General features: G+C 33.7%; 1 protein-coding gene across 3 annotated transcripts in view; it reads left to right on the plus strand.

Annotated features, from left to right (window-relative positions):
- Positions 1–16,815, plus strand: part of UTRN (utrophin) — a 559,804-nt gene that overhangs the window by 403,374 nt on the left and 139,615 nt on the right. The window lies entirely within an intron of this gene.

Below are 16,815 nucleotides of genomic sequence, written 5' to 3' on the forward strand. Positions count from 1 at the left end.
ACCTCTGGTCTTGAGGATCTGTTATACTAGAGTTTTGGTGTAAAGGGTGGAAAAGAGAGAGAGAGAGAGAAAAGGAAGAGACTTTGCAGAGATGAAATCAACAGGTCATAAGTCTTGATTATGAGAAATGAAGGAAAGGAAAAATAAGATTAGAATTTTGAGCTTTGGAAACAAAATGAGAAATGGTATCTTTTGGGGCCATACTTTGTTTCAGAATTTGTGACAGAAGAAGGAGCTAGGCTTATAAGTTTTTAATAATGTTGAACATCTAGAGTTACAGGCAGAAATAGCTTATTAGCAGTCAGAAATATGATTTTGGAACTTAGAAGAGATATCAGAGGTGGAAATACACATGTAAGAGTCATCTACCTGTGACAGGTAAGATAAAACAGTGAAGGAGTTTGCCAGAGGCTCAGAGAGGGAGATAAAAGTCAAGAGAATCTAAAACCATATATGGGGAAAAATGGGGGGAACAGCTACCTTATGGGCCAAGGAAACGGTATTTAGAGAAAGACCATTCTCCCCTTGATAAACAGTCAAAGGATATGAACAGGCGGTTTTTAGATGAAGAAATTAAAATCATCTATAGTCTTATAAAAAAAAAGTTCTAAATCACGATTGAGGAAAATGTAAATTAAAACAATTTTCAGGTACCACCTTATACTTCTTAGATTGGTTAAGATGACAAGACAAAGTAATGATAAATATTGGAGTGAATGACAGGAAAAGGCAATGATAAATGTAGGAGGGGATGTGAGGAAACTAAGACACTAATGCATAGTTGATGGAGTTGTGAACTGATCTACCCATTCTGGAGAGCAATTTGAAACTATACTCAAAGGGCTTTAAAACTATGTATATCCTTTGATTCAGCAGTGCCACTGCTGGATCTGTATCCCAAAGAGATCATAAAAAAAGGGGAAAGGGACCATATGTGCAAAAATGTTAATAGTTTTTGGTGACAAAGAATTGGAAAATGAGTAGATGTCCAGGAACTGGGGAATGGCTGAATAAGTTATGGTATATGAATGTAGTAGAATATTATTGTTTTATAATAAATGAAGACCAGATTGGTTATAGAAAAGTCTTCAAAGATTTACATGAACTGACAATAAAACAAGCAGAACCAGGAAAACATTGTATGTAGCAATAGCAAGATTATGCAGTGATCAATTATGATAGACTTGATTCTTCTCAGCAGGCAATCCTAATAAACTTTGGATGGAAAACACCATGCACATTCAGAGAGAACCTTTGAGACTAAATGTAAATCAATACATATTATGTTTATTTCTTTTCTTCTGTTTTTTCCCTTGTTCTTTTCCCCTTTGTTTTGATTTTTCTGTCCTAACATGATTCATATAGAAATATGTAAAAAATTAATGTACATATATAGGCAAAAAAGGTCAATTTACATGTAACTGGGAAATATTAAAAAAGAAATAAAGACAATAAGAATTTATTTCTACCTGTCAGGAGCACCTACTATTCCAAGAATATTTAAATACTCATTGTCCTCCAAAGTTCATCTTTGGCTTTCAAGAGGGCCACTGACCTAATTTTATTTATTGTTTGCTAGGTATGATTAATATATTGTTCATTAATTACTTAGGGGAAAAAAAGGAAAAGAACCAGAGGAATGTTATACCTCTAAAGATGAAGAAGAGAATAATATTCAGTACGAGGCAGTACCAGATGATACAAAGAAGACAGGGAGAGTGAGAACTGAAAACAGGCTCTTAGATTTAATAAGTGGTATAGCTAATAATTCTATAGCACTTTAATGCTTATAAAATAATTTACAAATATTATCTCATTTACCTTGTAATAACCTTGGGATATTGGTGCTATCCTCATCATCCTCATTTTTGGAATAGAAAAACTAAGACTTAGATTGCAACTTGCCCGGAGTTATACAACTAGTGTCTGAGGTCAAACTTGAGCTACAATGACTCTAGTCATTTATCTACTGTACTAACTATCCTTGATGACTACAGAAATTTATCATGTACATTGGTGGAAAAAGTATTTAACCCAAACTGCTAATCTTATTTACTCAAATATTATACATACAAATGGTTTCTATAATTTTGTACTTGGAAGTAGTCTTTTGCTTTTGATTAAAGTCACTGTCAAATAGAATCACTGAATCTTAGAGGTGGAAAGAAACTCAGAGGTCGTTATACAGTCAGAAGTGGAAAAAAAAAGAAACTCAGAAGTCAGTCTACTCCAACCCAAATCTTAGCAGAAATCTTTTCTATAACACCCTGTCATAGGGTTATATAGCCTCTGCCCTTCAGTGAAGGCTATAACCACCATTTCACAGAACAGTTCATTTTCACTTTTAGGCAATAACAGTTTATCCTTTTATTTTGGGCCAAGAGTTACCTTACAAATGCTACCCATTGATGGCAGTTGTTTGATGCCTTCCAAGTGACTTTATCTCTTGGCCATCACTTCCTAATTTATAAAATAATAATAATAATAATAATAATAATAATAATATGTTGAAGTCCTCAACAATAATAATCTGTATACCTTCTTTGTATATGGTATGGTGAAGATTGACTGAGACTATATTTTAAAAAGACTTTGGAAGCCTTAAAGCAATATGTAAATGCCAATGGTTTGTTCCTTAGACTTCTTTTTTATTGTTCTATCAACACCTTTATTAATTTCTTGAATGAAGTTTATTGCTTATGGTTTTTAGCATAGCTTCTCGTAATTACAGTGCTGAAGTTTGATAAAATAATACCCTAGATGTCACTTTTGCATTATTGTACATATCATGGGGAACATGGTTTTTGAGAACTCATGTATTAGAGAGAGAAATCTATAACAAAGGAGCACTTTAGCTGCATCTAGCTTTTGAATATATATTCCTATTAATATTTAAATATATTTGTTTAATGTGCTCTGAATTCAAAATAGCTCAGATAAAATGTGGAAGCCTCACATTATGAGAATCTGAGTCGGAGAAAGAGAAAAATGAAACTGCATCTCTGGTGTCCTGGATTCAGAAATCTTTTCTGCTTCTATCCTAAGTACTGGAGTTATAGTTCCACTTTTCAGACTTTGTCCATGTCTACCTCATCTTCTTGCTTTACTTCTTATTCTTGTCCTCTGATTTTACTGCCGGACAGACAATGGAGAGAGAGTGCATTATGCTAATTAACATCTACTTTCTAGACTTAGCTTATCCATGCTCCCAGACAAAAGTTTGGTATTTTTTATTATGAGGTGTCAACAGGCAATCATAACTTTAGGAAACTTATGTGAAATTTAGGTTAATTACACCCCCCCCCAAAAAAAGAAAGGAACATTCACCTAGAACCCAAAGAACCCATTTAGTTCATTTTTATAAAACAGCAAAAGAATGAAAGGGGTAATATTCTAGAAATCTCTACCTAAAGGACTGTGGCATGGGAGGGGAAAAGGTACAGTAAAGGTGGGAAAAAGACAAACCCCTCCTGAATGGAAGGGGCAAGGTAATAGCAAAAACCAAATTTTTTCCCCCTTCGGAACTTGCTAGGCTATGAAGTTAAGATGATCTTTTATCTACAGAGTTCCCAACTACATATGCAGCCTGTTTTGATTCCCAAAGACAAAAAGGAAATCCAGTTTGGAATGCAAAAACCAAATTATTCTGCTAGGGATGGGTGGTGTTTAGTCCTTGACACATTGGGGACTGCATTCTCTGGATCTAGTGTTTCTGTAAAATATGGCAACTCAAAAAGACAAAATAAGGGGACCCCTTGGGGACTGTCAACATAGAGTATGAATAGTGACACATAAAGTGTGTTCTTTTTTGGTACTATTTTTGCCCAGTAACCAGAGTTTGATAGCTGAAGTTTTCTGTTTATAATATAATTGTGTTTCCCCAGCTCACTTTGTTCTTGTCTGTATACTAGGGTGTAGTTCTCCCGTACTACTTCAGCCTCACAATCCTAATTCCTGACTCTTTCTAAACTTCCCCTATTCCTACAGTTTTAGAGAGCTACGTTTTAAAATCCTCCTGCTGAAGTTTTGGTATATTCTTTGTTCCTATAGTATCCATCTTGTTAGACTTGATGTCTAGAAAAGCATTTGAAATAATCTAACAGTTGGAATATCTTGAGAGGTGGTGGGCTTCTTTAACTAATTGGAGGCTGGATCAGCTCTTAGTATTCTTTTGTGGGGATTCTTTTTGGTTATGGCTTGAACTACATGAACATTGAGGTCCTTTCCAACTCTGAAATTTAACAGTTGTATAACAGCTTCAACATGGATTTACTAACTTCATTAAAAAAAATAAGAGGAGGCAACCTTAGTATATGTAGTTATTTTAAAAATCTGACTTCTACCAGGAGATCTGAATTCCCTATTAGTTCTGTGATGTTGGATAGCTTAAAATTTACTGAGAGCATCAGATTGCTGTGGAGAAAAAAAGCATTAGATTTGAAGTAAAAAACACAAAACAAAATAAAACTGGTCTTGAATTTCAATTAAGCCACTAATTATCTGTGTGATACTAAGTAAGAAACTTAGAGTCCGTGGAATACTGGACTACCCATCTTTAAAAATGAAGCTGAAGGATGGATTATTTATAAGCTCCCTCTCAGCTTTAAATATAAAATGTTTTGGACCCTGGTATGCTTATATGTAAAATGAGTACATTGGACTAGAATTCTAAAATTCCTTCCAACTTTGAATCTCAATTTTTTTTTTGGGGGGGGGGGGTATGTTCCTAATAATTTTACTACTTGAATTTGCTTTTCTGAATTGAAGGCTACTTCTTGTAACAAGTCTTAATTTCTGATTCCCTTCCCCTTTAATTTCTAATTCCCTCTTTTTTTTAAAGAGTTACCCATAAAGTTGTCAGGCTTTTGCCTCATTTCTAATGTTAAATTCAGGAGTTTGATATATTTAAGATACTGAGAAATGTTTCAGAAAGGAAAATTCTGGTGCACTGATATTTTTTTAAAATTCATTATTTTAAGCATTTTAAGTGATTGAAATTATAAAATGCTGTATACATATTGTATATTGTTGTTAAAATATTTGGCATGAATTATCCCTAAACAGACCATTAAGCTATAAAGGTCCTGTCCTTAGCTTTGAATTTTGCACAGAGTTTAGTATTATATCTTTATCTTATGTGCCAAAAGAAAATGAACTCTGACAAAACATAACTTTTGAAGGATAAGCCCCAATTAGTAACATCCATACAGTTAGATCTTGTCTATTATCTCCATTTTTGCTTTTCATTTGTTTCATTATTTTTCATCCTATGTCATGTCAAAAAAGAAGGAAGCAAAAAGGAAGGAAGAAGAGAGAGAGGAAGGAAGGAGGGAGAAAGGAAGGAAGGAAGAAATGAAAGGAGGAAGAGAGGGAGGGAGAGAAAAGAAAAGTAAAGAGATTTTTTTAGTTTCTGAAGGATAAAGTCATCACAAATTTGGACACATTCTAGTAGGGCTTGAGGGTGGAAGAGCTCACTTTGTATTCTTGGTAGTTATGGTTGTGTAAGCTCCAAATGGTAAGTCCTACCTGACTGAAAGTTTGAGGTCTGAGGATCAGATCCCCTGAGTTGAGATACTCTCATTGGCCTCATGGTAATGATTTTTTTTTTTTTAATTGAGGAGTCTTAGAAGAGCTGTGTTCTATTTCTGGAAAGGGGGCACCCACACCAATGAAGTCATACAACTTGCATACATCCACAGCTGAAAGAAAATTGAGAAATCATCTCATCTAAATTTCCTCTCATTTTATAGATGAGGAAACTGAGAGTCTTAGAAGTAGACAGTGTTGCACGAATTTTAAGAATTAAGCAGCTTCTTCAAAATCACAGAGGTTATAAATGGAAAAGTTGGACACTAAATCTAGGTCTTCTTACTTCAAATTCAATACTCTTTACACTACTCCATCCATGCTTTGCTTTTTGATATTGAAATATTGTCTGTTGTAATAACATTTCTCTTAACAAGCTGACTTTTTTGAACATCCAAGTATGCCAAAGCTGAAGATCATTTATATCATTTTTCTATTGTATTTTAAGGATAAACATAAGAATCTGGTTAGAATGGTAGCTGATTCCAGGTGTGCTCACTTTCATTGATGTCATTGAAGCTCATTCTATTTAAACTTGCATAACAAAGAACTATTAGATTCAGTTTTGCTGGAGAAAGAGCAGTTTTATATGGGGAATTACTTATGGGAAAATCCACTCTTAAATCTTCTTTTCAAATTAAAAAGTCCTTTTTTTCAAATTCATGGAAATTCATGGAAGTCTTCCTCAAGATACTAGTACCCCATGGATACAAAAGATAATGTGTGTGATTTACTTTGAGAAATGACATTTAAATATTTTTATTTTTAAAAAATGAGTTTTGTTTCCTGCCTTTTTCTTTTATACCCGTAATGTCTAGCTATAACCTCGCTCCCAAGCGCTATTGTGAGCCTACTTTCGAAGTAAAAACATGAGCCCTCTTTTGCAAAATCAGTCAACAATAATGACCACATCTAACAGGTTACACAACATCTGACAACTGACAGCTTTTCTAAAGAAATGAGGGAGGAGACAGGTTTATTTTTCTCTCATGTACTTTTGTACATGTATTTTTGTACAGGTAGGCTGTTTTCCCTTTTCCTGAAAATATTTTTGGGATAGAGACCTAGTAGTAGTATTACTAGGTCCAATGGTATGCACAAAACCCCCCATGTTTTCAACAATATAATTTTGATGATGCCATATGGCTGAGATTCAAAGAACAATATAATGTAAAAAATCAGAGAGCAATAATGAAAAAGTTAAATGGAGAGAAATAGATTCCAATGTCTTACCAATGATACCTTGTTTATAAAAAACATATCCTTGAGTTCAAGTAGGATATGTAGTTATGAGAAAAGAGTAATGGATGAAAAAATGGACAGGATGAGGGGCTTTTTTGGTGACACAATGAAGTAATAAGATCACAGAAAGACCATTATATTAAGGATTTATTGAAAGAATTATAAGTTACACACACACACACACACACTCTACCTATGATTGATTAAATTGTTAGTCACTGTGTGTTAGTGAATTACCATTTGATTAAACTATTACAAACTTTAGTTTTGTGTTTTTTTTTTTTTTTTGGTACTATATATATTTTGTTCTTCAAGTTCTGCTTAATTCATTGTGGCATTTTCTGTGTCTTCCTCAAGTTGTAACTTCTAATGTAAGAAACAGGTAGGAAGTCTGGAGTTATAAAGCTCAGAGAAAATGAGAATAGCTTTAAAAAGTTCAGCATTCCTTCCTGTAGCTTTTAGGACACTCTTAGTTTTATATATAGAGTTAGACAAATGGTTCCTAGTCCTTGAAGGAATTCCTCAAAATTTGGACACTGCAGCACTGGACATATAAAGTATATGTGTGTGTGTGTGTGTGTGTGTGTGTGTGTGTTTCTATGCATATGAACATGCACAGGCTCAAACAAGAGATAGCAGGCAGTGAGTGAGGATTTAGAGAAAGACAAATAGAGATGGAGAAAAAAATGTTCTTACGTGTAAACATTACAAGAAACTACAAATCTCAATTTTAAAAAATTTCACCCCAGTGAAAACATTAATCTTTGGAAATTTCTGTTTTTTAGTTCAGGATAGCTCCTTTAATCAGTCACAGGTAAAATATGTGCATGCGCGCATGTGTGTGTGTGTGTGTGTGTGTGTGTGTGTGTGTGTGTGTGTGTGTGTGTATAACTGTTATAATTCTTTCATAAATCCTTAACTTAATGGTCTTTCTTTGATCTTATTATTTCATTGTGTCACTAGTAAAAAAAAAAAAAACTCAGCCTGTCCATTTTTTAAATACATTATTCTTTACACATGACCACATATTCCTTTTTCCTATCTTTCTTAAACTTGAGGATATGTTTTTCATAAACAAGATCTCATTGGTAAGATGTTGGGACCTATTTCTCTCCATTTACCTTTCTCATTGCTCTCTTGATTCTTCACCACATGTTCTTTGAATCTCATCCATATAGCATCATCAGAATTATGTTATTGTTGAAAAAAAATGTTTTTTTTTGTGTGTGTGCCTATCATTTGACCCAGTAATATCACCACTAGATCTGTATCCCAAAGATATTTTTAAGAAAAGGGGAAGAACTTCTGGGGGCAGAGCCAAGATAGCAAAGACAATACATGTTTCTCTCTGACCTTCTATAAAACTCTCATACTAATTATGAAATCCACCCTCTGAATCATCTCTGGACCAGCAGAAATCACAAATATTGGGAATGCAACAAATTATCAGCAGAATATAATTTTGAAGATCGCCAGAAAAGGTCTATTTCAATTGGAAATGGGAGGGAGGCAGCCTAACACAAACAGCTGACCACAAACACCAGCACAGACAGCTCAGAGTCTTGGGGCGGTGCAGACTCCATGTGGCAGAGAATCTATAGGGAGGAACCTACAGGAATCTACAGCAGTGTTGGCCACTCTGCCCTGGTTATAAGCCAATAGATCAGCAGAGAAGTCATAAAACATCCAACACAAACACAAAAGATCAATAGTGAATCACATGAGACCTGACCATGCCCACCCAGCCCCGGGAGTGAATCAACACTGACCGAGTGTAGCTGTGGCTGTTTAACAAACCTCCCCAACCTAAAGGCAGACCTTAACTTTAAAAAAAAAAAAAAAAAGAGCAAAAAAGTAAAAAGGGCTCTAATGATAGAAAGCTTTAATGGTGAAAGAGAAGAACAGATTTCAAGCCCTGAAGGAGACTGAAGGCAGATTGTTTCCAGATGAAGCCCCAAAAGGCAAGATAACTTGTTCCACATTGCACAAGTCTCTCTTAGAAGAAATTAAAAAGGATCTTAAAAGAGTGCTAGAAGAAAAATGGGGAAAGGAAATGAAAAATTTGCAAGCGGGTTTGGAAAAGGCAACACAAACTATCTGAAGAAAATTCACTACAAAATAGACTTAGTGAAATGGAAAAGGCATATAACTCATCAAAAAAATAGATTTGATAAAATGAAAAAAGAAAGCAACTCCCAGAAAAACAGAATTTATGAAACAGGAAAAAAAAATAACTCCTTAAAAAAACAGAATTTTTAAATGGAAAAAAATTCCATAAAACAAAACAATTTAAAAATTTAATTCAACAAATACAAAAAGAAATAAAAAAAAATAAATGAAGAAAATAATTCACTAATTCAGAACTGAACAAATGGTAATTAATGACTCAATGAGACAACAAGAATCAGTCAAGGAAACCGCGCCCTCTGCCCCCCCCCCCCCCAAAAAAAAAAAAAAAAAAAAAAAAGAAAGAAAGAAAAAGAAAAAGAAAAAATAGAAAAAGTGTATAATAACTAATTGGGAAAACAACCAACCTGGAAAATAGATCTAGGAGAGACAATCAAAGGATTATTGGACTCCATGAAATACATGATGGAAAAAAGAGCCTAAACACTATCTTTCAGGAAATCATCAAAGAGAACTGTCCGGATATCATAGGAACAGAAAGTAAAATGACCATTAAAAGAATTCATCAAACAGCTCTTGAAAGAGTCCCCCAAAATTAAAACCCCAAGGGATAGCGCGGCTAAATTTGAGAACTTAAATGGACCAAGGAAAAAATATTACAAGCAGCCAGAGAGAAACAATTGAAATATCAAGGAGCCACAATAAGGATTATTCAGGACCTAGCAGTTTCCACTTTAAACGATTGAAGGGCCTGGAATCAGATATTCTGAAAGGTGAAGGAATTTGGAATGTAGCCAAGAATAAATTAGCCTGCTAAATTGAGGATTTTTTTTTTTTTTCAGGGAGGAAGATGGACATTCAGTGAAACTAGTGAATTCCATTTATTTTTGAGAAAAGTCCAGAGTTAAACAAACAAACAAAAAAAAAGCCAATATATAAAATTCAAGAGAAGCATAAAAAGCTAAGAAGAAAAAAAAAAAAAAAACTTTTTGAGTGTTGGGAACACAATATGTAACTTTGCTTTACCTCTGGTAGACGTTTTCTTCTATTCTTCTGAGATGATAATGGTGATTCAAGAAGACTGAGAGGCAATTGCTGTTCTCTGACCTCCCCACTAAGAAGCTGACCTCTCTCCTCTTTCCTCTGCCTCCAATTTATTTTCCCGGTCTACAAGCAACACCTGTGTCAATAAAGGCTGCTTTGCAACTGCTTCAGATGTTCACAACTATGAAGGCTCTCGAAAAGTTAACCTGCCCTTACAGTACACAGGCACAGTACTTAACAATTTCCCATTTTTTGTTTGAAATGCAATCATTTTCCCCCACAGCATGGTCAGTAAGTTTCCACTTGCTAGGGAGTGCAAACAGCCCTATAGCAAGTGTTGAATCTTGTGAAATGTCATGAAGGCAAACTTTCAAATGGAGAAGAGGACTATAATCAGAACAGGCATCTAAGTCATCAATCTTCTAGCTTGGCTGTTTCATGGATTTTCCCATTTTATTACCTCAACTTTTACCGGGTCTCTTCTTTTCCTTCCCCATGAGTTACTGAAGGAACTCTGAGAGGATCCTACTCACGAAAAGCTCTCAAGTCTTAGTGGTTCTTGCTCCTTTTTGTGCGCCACTTGAGAACTGTATTTTTGTTATGGATATACAGAGAGTACATGTATAATCTGATTTTACTGTTATAACATAAAAAAGAAACTAGAGATAGGAAGGGAATTGTAACAGAAAAAGAGGAAAGTGGAGGTAAAATGAGGGAAATTACATCTCCTTCCTGAGGCAAAGAAAACATTACAATTTAGGGAAAGAAAGAAGGGTGACAAATATTGTGTGAATCTTACTTTCATCAGATTTGGCCCAAAGAAATAATATTAGATATATTTGGTTTCACCGAGAAACATCTCTCATCTTATAAAAAAGTGGGAGGGAAAATGGAAAAAGGGAAGGGGTAGGCTAAATTGAAGGGAAAAGAGAATAGTAGTGGAAATATATAAGAATAGGGGAGGATCTCTAAAGGATACTTGAGGCAAATAGTGCTTATAAGTAAAATACTGGGGAGGATGGAAAGAGGAAAAGGAAAGAGAAAAGTATAATTGCGGGTTAAGATATCAAGAAATATCGAATTGGTCATTTTAACTGTAAATGTGAATGGGGTAAACTCTCCCATAAAACATAAGCGGGTAGCAGACTGGATTAAAAGCCACCACTCCAGCAACCACTATCAGGTTGTTCCCATGTATTCTAACAGCTCTTCTGTGTATTCCAACATATGGCACCCAAATATGGGGTATAAGAAGCATAAGAATTCCAAGAAAAACTAGAGCTGTTCATGAGAAAGATCTGAAACCAGTCTCCTTGTATCATCCTCTCACAAGAGAAAATCCATGCTGGGTTGGATCTCCAGCAGCTACTGTCAGGTGGTTCCCATGTATTCCAACAGCTCTTCTGTGTATTCCAACAAAAATCCTACAATATGTTGTTTACAAGAAAAACACATTTAAAGCAGAACAGTACATACAGAGTAAAAGTAAAAGGCTGGAGCAGAATTTATTATGCTTCAGGTGAAGTAAAAAAAAAACAAAAAACAGGGGTAGCCAATCCTGATCTCAGATCAACCAAGAGGAAAAATTAATCGAATTAAAAGAGATAAAGAAGGAAACTATATCTTACTAAAGGATACCATAGATAATGGAGTAATATCAATATTAAACATATATTCATCAAATAGTGTAGCATCTAAATTCCTAAAAGAAGAGGTAAGAGAGTTGCATGAAGAAATAGACAGCAAAACTATAATAGTGGGAGATGTCAACCTTGCACTCTCAGAACTAGATAAATCAAACCACAAAATAAATAAGAGATACATAAAAGAGGTAAATAAAATACTAGAAAAAACTAGATATGATAAATCTTTGGAGAAAATTGAATGGAGACAGAAAGGAGTACACTTTCTTTTTGGCAGTTCATGGAACCTATACAAAAATTGACTATATATTATATACTCATGGAGGTAAAAAGGTTTGTAGCATCCCTTTTTGTAGTGGCAAGAAACTAGAAACTGAGTGGATGCTCATCAATTGGAGAATGGCTAAATAAATTATGGTATGTGAATGCTATGGAATACTATTGTTCTGTAAGAAATGACCAGCAGAATGATTTCAGAGAGCCTTAGAAAGACCTATATCAACTGATGCTAAGTGAAATGAGCAGAACCAGATCATTATATACAGCAACAATAAGACTATATGATGATCAATTCTGATGGACATAGCTCTCTTCAACAATGAGATGATTCAAACTAGTTCTACTTTTGCAGTGATGAAGAAAGCCATCTACACCCAGAGAGAGAATCATGGGAACAGAGTGTGGAACACAACATAGCATTTTCACTCTCTATTATTATTTGCTTGCATTTTGGTTTTTTTTCAGTTTTTCTTTTTTCTTCTTTCTTGATATGATTGTTCTTGTGCAACAAGATAACTGTATAAATATGTATACATATATTGTATCTAATGTGTATTTCAACATATTTAACATATATTGGACTACTTGCCAGCTAGAGGGGGGGTTGGGGGAAGGACCAGAAAGTATGGAACAAAAGGTTTTGCAAGGGTCAATTTTGGAAAAAAAATTACCCATTCATATGCTTTGTAAATAAAAAGCTTTAATTAAAAAAAAAAATGAAGAAAAAGGGAAACACCTTATTTATACAAAAATATTTATAGCAGCTCTTTCATGGTGGCTAAGAATTGGAAATTGAGGGAATTCTCATTAGCTGGGGAATGGCTATACAAGTTGTGATATATGATTGTAATTGAATACTATTGTGTATTATCCTGAGGAGTCCAAAGCAATCCCAATAGACTTTGGATAGAAAATGCCATCTGCATCCAGATAAAGAACTGTGGAGATTGAATGCAAATCAATACATGTTTTGTTCACTTCTTTTTTTCTGTTTTTTTTCCTTCTCCCATGTTTTTTATTTTTTTTCTGATTTTTCTCTCTCAATATATTATTCAAATATATAAATAAATTTTAAAAAGAAAATGTTGAGGACAAGGTTTCTTGAAAATCCTGGGAAAGTTATATAAACTGATACACTGAAGTAAGCAGAATCAGAGGAATATTGTACATAATAACAACAATATTATACATTGAAAAACTATGAATGATGACACAGCTATTCTAAAAAGATTAAGGGCATTCCCAAAGAACTCATGATGAAAAATGATATCTACCCCCAAGTGAAAGAACTGATTGTATCTCAATGAATTTTGAAGATGTGTTCTCTCCTTTGTGCACACATATGCTCTCCCCGCCCCCCTTTCTTTCCCCCTCTCCCTTATATGGAAATATTTACTATAAATATATATGTAACATATCAGATTGTTTACTATCTCAGGGAAGGAGGAAAGAAGAGCGAGAGAAAGATAAAATTCAAAACTCAAAGCCTACATTTTGTTTTTCATGTTAATTGGGGAAAATAAAACATATAAATGTACACATACTCAAAAAAATTACACAGCTAATAAATTTCTGAGACCAAAGTATAACATTGGTTTCTTGGAGGGGAGAAGGGAGAAGAAAAGAAAAGATGGATTTTTGAATCCAACATACAATTCGGCATCATTGAAATTACTGAAGCTTCCACATGCTGTCTAGCCTCATTTCTTCCTATTCAGGTTTGGGTCCATCTGCAATGCCTATTTAAGATTGATATGCTTACTCCTGGGCTAATTCCGCTAGTTACCCAACCAACTGTATATCATAATCTGGGCCAATGTATTTTCTCTGTCCACCTCTTTTTTCTTGTGTCAGTTTCTTGGCTCATTTCTTCTGAGTGATTGGAGATATCATAGAGGTAGACCACCAGAGGAGGTATTGAAGGGTTTGATGAATAATGATAATGTTTGCTCACATTCTAATGAAAAGAGTCAAGAATGTGGAAACTATCTTTCCTCAGATCAACACCAATATTTTATGAGACTGTCAGTTTCCTGAGGACCCTTAAACTTTATTTCTCTTCCAGTTAACTTAGTGCTTCCCATAGGGAAAAAAATGTTGTTGTAAAATAACTAAGTTTGCACAAAAGTGCAAAGGGTAGAAGTAATATTTGGTTTGTGCTTTGTATATCAGCATTATATAGGAATGTACCATAATCAGAATTAGGTAATTCTTCCCTTGCTCTGTTTTAGAAGAAGCTGTGATCTTCTCCTTGTTCACAGTGGTCTGACCTTTTAAACAGTGATCTTTTTGCTAGACATAACTTATAACCCTTGAATTACTTTAGTAACATTTGTCGGTCATCAGAAGAAAACCTACCTTTTTATATTTCATTCAATGTTTTCTTTCTGAATTGAAGGCCCAGGAGACACATCTAATCATAAATATTTCATAAATGATGCTCTATTTGAATTTGCCATTTTTATCTTTTTCATACTTTCTTAAGGCAGTCATGTAGTGAACTGACTCCTACAGTAAATAACAGTAGCACAACAACTGCTTTCATATAGCTGTTAGAATGAGAAAAGGTCCATGTTGATTTCATAAAATCATTTAATTTTAGAATTGGAGGCATCTCTTTTACTTCTTACAGTTCAGTGGGTAAGCTGTGTATTCTTACTATATTAACATATTAAAGATTTCTACTCATTTCCCTGGAACTACTTGATTTTACTTGGCTCAAGTAATATTGTTACATGAAAGCTTAGTCTTTAAACTTTTTAAAACTCCTGTATTTTACTTGATCAGGATTATATACACAGTTATATGTCCATAATAACTATCTGAGCCTTGAAATGTAGAATACAAAAATTTCCCTGTACTTAAGACTGGATTTTAAACTATATTTCTTAGACAAATAGTAATGTTCCTTTTTCTTTCTTTTTTTTTTTCTTTTTAAACTATTAGGATACTTGTTTAGGAGTTTTGCTATTTGTTTTGTTTCACTAAATATTAGGTTGTAAGCTCTTCAATTGATCCATAAACATTTGTTTAGTTCCTACCATATTCTTGGCTCTGTGCTGTCTCCTTGAGAAAAGTGACTGACTTTTGTCAGTCTTTTTATCTCTACTACTTAATACTTTAGTCAGTTTTTAATGGACTTTCAAATCTTGTTGTGATTTGGGGTAAGGAAAACATGACTCAAAAAAGATATATTAGTTCTATTTCACATGTATAAGCAGTATCATATTGCTTGCTTGCTCAAGGGATGAGAGGAATAAAAAGGAGAGAGATTTGGGGCTCAAATGAAAAAAAATGTTAAAAAACATTTTATGTGTAATTGGGAAATATTCAATGAAATAAATATTTTTAAAGGTTCCATTAATCTAGACAGTCATATTTTTCAAATAATTTTTTTCATCAATGAAACCCATCTTCTCTGAATCTTATCATTGCTCTCTTTTGCTCCTCATTCCACCCCGTTTTAAAAAGAGAGACCAAAAAAACCCTCTATTAACAAGCATGTTTGATCAAACACTACAAATTCTTCAACAGGCCATATCCCTCCCTCCCATCTCCCAAAATACCCCCAAATACCTCTCTATCTAAGTGGGTATCATGTTGCATCATGAATCTTCTAGAATCATAGTGGTTGTTCATTGAGTTACTCCAAATTTCTAAGTTTTTCAAAGATGTCAAACTTTATTTTTTAACCAATGTCTTTCTCATCTTTCATTAAATTTCTTTCCAGAGATAATAAAATATTCCAAAAAATGGAATTTTTAATATTTTGCTGGTTAGTTTTTTTTTTTTTTTTAAGGGCCCCACCAGCTAAACAGTCAAATAACCAAAAAGCCAAGAGAATAAGGGACTTAAAGAATCTGCTTGTTGGAATTAGGTCTCAAAGCGATCCATGAATAAGATATAAAGACATTAAATGCTATTGTCTAAAACATTTAAATTTCGGAAAGAATCTTATATAGATTTTCATATGCTATGCAAAGAATCTAAAATGTCTCTCAAATAAAAAGTATATTGCAATACTATATGAGGAAAGACAATATAGTAAAAGAAAAAATTCAACTTTAAAAAGAAGGTAGTTAAAAATTTACAAGTGACCTTTTAAGGTCTTTTTCAGCCTTTTTCTTCCACAGAGAAATATTTTATGCATTCCTAGAAGTGCACGAAACTTCTGAAGCAGGCAGAAAAATCTTAAAAACGTTTTCCACTTAATTGATGAAAACATTTTTATTCAGATTTCTTGCTATGGTCATTAGATAGAGCTTTTAAAATTATATACAGATAAATATGTGGGTTTAGTAGTTAGCTTGGCCTGTGATAGTTTAGGGTCTTAATTGGGAACCATTTTTATAGAAGTGGGAAGAGAAGAAATGGAGGGGTGTTAAAGTTTAACCCTACTTTAAAGAACAAAAGTGTTAAAGACTGTGTTGAAAGTCATAAATTTGCATTAAAAAAGCCTGGCAAGAGAAAAATTGCATTTGCCTCAATGTGAGATAGAATATATTTTAAGATAATTGGAGATTTTTTTTTAACATATTCTCTTTAGTTTTTGTATAGTTTAATTTGTTTCTACCTCTTAATTTTTTCTTTTTTTTTCTTTTACTTAAATGTGTGTGTGTGTGTGTGTGTGTGTGTGTGTGTGTACACACATACACATACAATTCTGGAGATCTCATTACCATTTGTGAAATTGCTTGCTTCTGTTCCATTGATTGTAATTTTTTTTTTTGTCATTCTGCATAACTCTAAAAATGTGTGTCGAAATATGCTATTATATTTTTACAATCTCACAGTTAGAAATGAAGAATCTAAAAGTACATTTTATTTAAATTCATGTACAATGCAATCATTTCTATTAGGTGAATATTTTAAACATAATCTTTTTTTTATGTTT

Source organism: Antechinus flavipes, chromosome 4 (assembly GCF_016432865.1).
Source record: "Antechinus flavipes isolate AdamAnt ecotype Samford, QLD, Australia chromosome 4, AdamAnt_v2, whole genome shotgun sequence".
NCBI classification, from domain to species: domain Eukaryota; kingdom Metazoa; phylum Chordata; class Mammalia; order Dasyuromorphia; family Dasyuridae; genus Antechinus; species Antechinus flavipes.